The sequence below is a fragment of the Onychomys torridus genome, chromosome 2, assembly GCF_903995425.1.
Source record: "Onychomys torridus chromosome 2, mOncTor1.1, whole genome shotgun sequence".
Classification (NCBI taxonomy): domain Eukaryota; kingdom Metazoa; phylum Chordata; class Mammalia; order Rodentia; family Cricetidae; genus Onychomys; species Onychomys torridus.
This window is the reverse complement of record NC_050444.1, coordinates 3,068,178-3,074,177: the sequence shown is the minus strand read 5'-3', so window position 1 is coordinate 3,074,177 and position 6,000 is coordinate 3,068,178. Positions and strand designations below refer to the sequence as shown.

Sequence of the window (6,000 nt, the reverse complement as noted above, 5' to 3'; positions counted from 1 at the left end):
CATTTCCCTGATGGCTAAGGATGTTGAGCAATTCTTTAAGTGTCTGCTGTGGATATCGCTCTGTGTAAATAAAGTTCTGATTGGCCAGTGGCCAGGCAGAAAGTATAGGCGGGACAAGCAGAGAAGAGAATTCTGGGAAGTAGAAGGCTGGGGAGACACCGCCAGCCGCCACGATGAGAAGCAACATGTAAAGACACTGGTAAGCCACAAGCCATGTGGCAAAGTATAGATAAGCAGAAATGGGTTAATTTAAGACAGAAAAAGTAGATAACAAGAAGCCTGCCACAGCCATACAGTTTCTAAACAATGTAAGTTTCTGTGTGCTTTCTCGGTTGGGTCTGAGCGACTGTGGGACTGGCGGGTAAGAGAGATTTGTCCTGACTGGGCCAGGCAGGAAAATCTAACTACAAATGTCTTTAGGCCATTTGAGAGTCTTCTGTTGAGAATTCTCTGTTTAGATCGATAGCCCATTTTTTAATTGGATTGCTTGGTATTTTGATGTCTAGTTTTTTTTAATTCTTTATATATTTTGGAGATCAGATCTCTATCAGATATAGGGTCTCCATTTAATTTGATGTTGGCTGTTGGCTTGCTGTAAGATGCCTTTATTATGTTTGGTATGTTCCTTGTATTCTTGATGTCTAAAAAACCTTTATCATAAAGGGGTGTTGGATTTTGTCAAAGGCCTTTTTAACATATAGTGAAGTGATTATGTGGTTTATTTCTTTCAGTTTATTTATATTGACAGGCTTTTGTATGTTGAACCATACAAAATGACTAAGTTGGAATGAAACCAACTTGGTCATGGTGGATAATTTTTTTTTTTTTTTTACAGATGAGAAAATTTTATTACATAGTTTACTTAAAAGGTTATAAAAATTCAGCCTTTTTGCCTGTTCTTGTAAGTAGATGTTATCACTCAATTTTTGAAGACTTCAAATCAATTAACTCAGAACTTTAAAAAAACATTAATGATCCCTTCTGAGGCAATTTGTGTATTCCACTGTTCATCAAATGTACTGTTCCAATAAGCCTAGGGATTTAGGTAAGATGAAACTGACAACAATCTCCATAATATAAATGCTAGGTGAAACAAATGTCCTCGTTGTCCAATAAATTGCCAAGTGTAACCAGATCACTAGACCAGCACATTAGTGTGTGACTAAGTCACTTCTAGCAGCAAAATGCCTGGGACAGCCATGAGCAAATGCTTTCATTCAACTGCAAATTAATTTCTCTGTAAGAAATACTTTTTAAAAGTACTCTAAAGTATTGTTCACCTGCACAAAAACATGAAAGATATCAAAGATCTTGTTTCTCTCTATTTTCCCCTGTAGAAACAGGTACACCTCAACCTTATTAGTTTCAAAAAAAACAGATTCAAAGGCAGCTTCCTGTTCATCCAAAGAGTTGGAAAGACTTAGCAGTAGTGACTCCTTTAATTAATGTTGGGTTGGTAACAGGCTGTTGCTACTTGAGTATTTTACTGGATTCTTTTGTTTTTCTGCCTCTTCTTTTACCCAGGATTTTGACATAATTTGCAGGTATCAGTCTTGTAGTTTGACTGTCAAGACTAGCCAGAAGCCAACCATGCACTTTGGGCTGTTACTCTTTGAGGGCTACACCAGCATGGAAAGAAATTTCTTCATCAGACGTGGCATTAAAATCGTATTCTGCTTTAGCAACTACATGGTCATCCTCACCACTTGCCCAGTTGATGTTGTCTGTTACTTCATGACTGTGTGTTGACAGAAATTTCCAGATGAGATAAGGACCACCAAGGACAACAGCAAAGAAGAGGAATATCGGCCAGGATTTTGCTGAGTTGGCTGCTTGGTCTTCGGCACCAAGGCAGACCACAGTTCTTTCACTTTCTGCCCACAGGTTATCACTCTCAGAGCCTCTTCTTAAACCCATCATCCACTGCCACCGTCTATACAGGTATCTTATAGTCCTGACAATTGCGAAGGCCGAGAAAACCTTTGTAAACTGTATTTTTTAACTGGAAAAAGTGATTTGCTACATTCAAGACAGCCCTGAAGCCTGTATAGACAGCTGAAAAGGTGGCGTCCATCATCATACTGACGGAGGCGAACAAGTGCATGATGCTCTCAATGGACTGAAACGCACCTCTACTGCTCTCCTCGGCTTGCGGAACAAACTGGTGGGGTGGAAGGTCATCCACTTGGAGACGGTTAAGGCCCAAACCGCTAAATCCATAACTGTAAGGACTACAGTTTCCATAAAATGAATGCCCACAGGCTACGTATCAAGAAGAAAAAGAACTGTAAGCAGGTCTGAAAGTGTTTACGATGCTGCTCCCCGTCTGCCGGGATGGCCTGGGAAGAATAGGTGGGGGCACTCTGGTAAGTGTTGGTTGTCCAGGTTTCATCAATAAAGTAGGGCCCAAGTCAGCAGAATGGAAAGTGGGGCTCAAGCCTGCCCTGGGAATTCGGAGGGTCTCCCAGGGTTTCAGGGGCAGCAGCAGCTGGGACACCATCCCTCTACCTCCTCCACTACGGCCGGATAATATTTTTCCCCTTTTTTTAAAATTACATTTGTGTTTTAATTTTATACATCAGCCATGGGTTCCCCTGTCCTCCCCACTCCCGCCCCCACCCCCACCTTACCCCCAGCCCCTCCCCTCCATTCCCATGTCCTCCAGGGACAAGACTTCCCTGAGGATTCATTTAAACTTGGTGGATTCAGTACAGGCAGGTCCAGACCCTCCTTCCAGGCTGAGCAAAGTGTCCCTGTATAAGTCCCAGGTTCCAAACAGCCAGCTCATGCACTAAGGACAGGTCCTGGTCCCACAGACTGGGTGCCTCCCAAACAGTTCAAGCTATTCAATGGTCTCACTTATCCAGAGGGCCTGATCCAGCTGGGGGCTCTACAGCCTTTGGTTCACAATTGATGTGCTTCCATTCATCTGGCCTTTCGTCCCCATGCTTTTTCCAATCCTGGGCTCAACAATTCATGCTCCCACAGTCCCTCCTCCTTCTCGACAACTAGACACACAGAGCTCCACCTGGGGCCTGGCTGAGGATCTCTGAATCCACTTCCATCAGTCACTGGATGAGAGTTCCAGCCTGACTGTCAGGGTGTTTGGCCATCTGATCACCAGACTAGGTCAGATCAGGCTTTCTCTCGACCACTGCCAGCAGTCTACAGAGGATGCATCACTGTGGACTTCAGGGGATCTCTCCAGCACTCTGCCCACTCCTGTTCTCATGTGGTCCTCATCCATCATGGTCTGTTATTCCTTGTTCTCCCTTTCTGTTCCTGATCCAGCTGGGATCTCCTGCTCCCCCAAGCCTCCCTCCCCTCAAACCTAGCCCTTCATTTCTCCCACTCTCATCCAGGTTGTTCATGTAGATCTCATCCATTTCTCTGTCATTGGGTGATCCCTGGGTCTTTCCTAGGGTCCTGTTTTCTAGGTAGCCTCCCTGGAGTTGTGTAGCAGTCTAGTCATCTTTGTTTTATATCTAGTATCCTCCTATGAGTGAGTACATACCATGTTTGTCTTCTGAATCTGGGTTACCTCACTCAGGATGATTTTTTCTAGATCCATCCATTTGCCTGCAAACCTCATGATATCATTGTTTTTCTCTGCTGAGTAGTACTGCATTGTGTATATGTACCATATTTTCTTTATCCATTCTTCAGTTGAAGGGCATCTAGGTTGTTTCCAGGTTCTAGCTATTACAAACAATGCTGATATGAACATAACTGAGCAAATGCCCTTGTGGTATGATTGAGCATTCCTTGTGTATATGCCCAAGAGTTAGCACTGGGTCTTCAGGGAGATGGATTCCCAATTTTCTAAGGAAGCGCCATATTGAGATGATCATGTGGTTTTTTTCTTTGAGTTTGTTTATATGGTGTATTACATTGACGGACTTTTGTATGTTGAACCACCCTTGCATCCCTGGGATGAAGCCTACTTGATCATGGTAGATAATTGTTTTGATGTGTTCTTGCAGTCTGTTTGCCAGTATTTTATTGAGTGTTTTTGCATCAATGTTCATGAGGGAGATTGGTCTGTAGTTCTCTTTCTTTGTTGCTTCTTTGTTTGGTTTAGGAATCAGGGTAATTGTAGCCTCATAGGAGGAGTTTGGTAATATTCCTTCTGCTTCTATTGTGTGGAACAATTTAAAGAGTATTGGTATTAAGTCTTCTTTGAAGATCTGGTAGAATTATGCAGTGAAACCATCAGGTCCAGGGCTTTTTTTGGTTGGGAGACTTTTAATGACTGATTCTATCTCCTTAGGGGTTATTGGACTATTTAAATGATTTTTCTGATCTTGATTTAACTTAGGCATGTGGTAACTATCCAGAAAATTATCCATTTCTTTTAGATTTTCCAGTTTTGCGGAGTAGAGGTTTTTGAAGTATGACCTGATGATTCTCTGGATTTCTTCATTGTCTGTTGTTATGTTCCCCTTTTCATTTCTGATTTTGTTAATTTGGATGCTCTCTCTCTGTCTTTTGGTTAGTTTGGATAAGGGCTTGTCTATCTTGTTGATCTTCTCAAAGAACCAACTCTTTGTTTCATTAATCCTTTGTATTGTTCTCTTTATTTCTGTTTTATTGATTTCAGCTCTCAATTTGATAATTTCCTGGTGTCTGTTCCTCCTGGGAGACTTTGCTTCCTCCCGTTCAAGGGCTTTCAGGTGTGCTGTCAAGTCACTAGTGTGAGATTTCTCCAGCTTCTTTATGTGGACATTTAGTGTTATGAATTTCCCTCTTAGCACTGCTTTCAAACTGTCCCATAAGCTTGGGTATGTGGTGTATTCATTTTCATTGATCTCTAGGAAGTCTTTAATTTCTTTCTTTATTTCTTCCTTATCCCATTGGTGATTCAGTTGAACATTATTCAGTTTCCATGAGATTGTAGGATTTCTGTTGTTTTTGTTGAAATCTAACTTTAAACCATGGTGGTCTGATAGAACACAGTAGGTTATTCCAATTGTTTTGTATCTGTTGAGATTTGCTTTGTGGCAAAGTATGGGTAGATTTTAGAGAAGGTTCCATGGGGTGCTGAGAAGAAGGTATATTCTTTTTTGTTCAGGTGTAATGTTCTGTAGATATCGATTAAGTCCATTTGAGCCATAACATCAGTTAAGTCCATTATGTCTCTGTTAAGTTTCAATTTGGCAGATCTGTCCAGAGGTGAAAGTGGGGTGTTGAAGTCTCCCACTATTAATGTGTGGGGTTTTATATATAATTTAAGCTTTGGTAACATTTCTTTTACGTATGTGGGTGCCCTTGTATTTGGGGCGCAAATGTTCAGAATTGAGACTTCATCTTGGTGGATCTGTCCTGCGATGTGTATGTAATGTCCTTCATCATCTCCTTTGATTGATTTTAGTTTGAAGTCTATTTTTCTGGATATTAAGATGGCTACACCAGGTTATTTCTTAAGACCATTTGATTGGAAAGTCTTTTCCCAGACTTTTATTCTTAGGAGGTGTCTGTCTTTGAATTTGAGGTGTGTTTCTTGTATGCAGCAGAAAGATGAATCCTATTTTCGTATCCATTCTGTTTGTCTGTGTCTTTTTATAGGTGAATTAAGTCCATTGATATTAAGGGATATTAGTGACCAGTGATTGTTCGTTCCTGTTGTTATTTTTATTTTTTGGTGGTAGTGTGTGTGTACTTCTCTTCTTTGGGGTTTACTGCTGTGGTGTTATCAATTGCCTGTGTTTTCATGGGTGTATCTGCCTTCCTTAGGTTGGAATTTTCCTTCTAGTTCTGTAGGGCTTCCTTCTGTAGGGCTGGGTTTGTGGATAAGTATTGTTTAAATCTGGTTTTGTCTTGGAAGGTCTTGTTCACTCCATCTATGATGATTGAGAATTTTGCTGGGTATATTAGTCTAGGCTGGCATCCATGGTCTTTTAGTGTCTGCATTATATCTGTCCAGGTCCTTCTGGCTTTCCTAGTCTCCATTGAGAAATCGGTTGTTATTCTGATGGGTTTGCCTTTATAAGTCACTAGGCC

At 41.3% G+C, this 6,000-nt stretch overlaps 1 pseudogene; it reads right to left on the bottom strand.

The window, feature by feature from the left end:
• Positions 1-1,302: 1,302 nt before the first annotated feature.
• Positions 1,303-2,500, bottom strand: LOC118577199 (annotated as a pseudogene).
• Between the last annotated feature and the right edge of the window lie 3,500 nt (positions 2,501-6,000).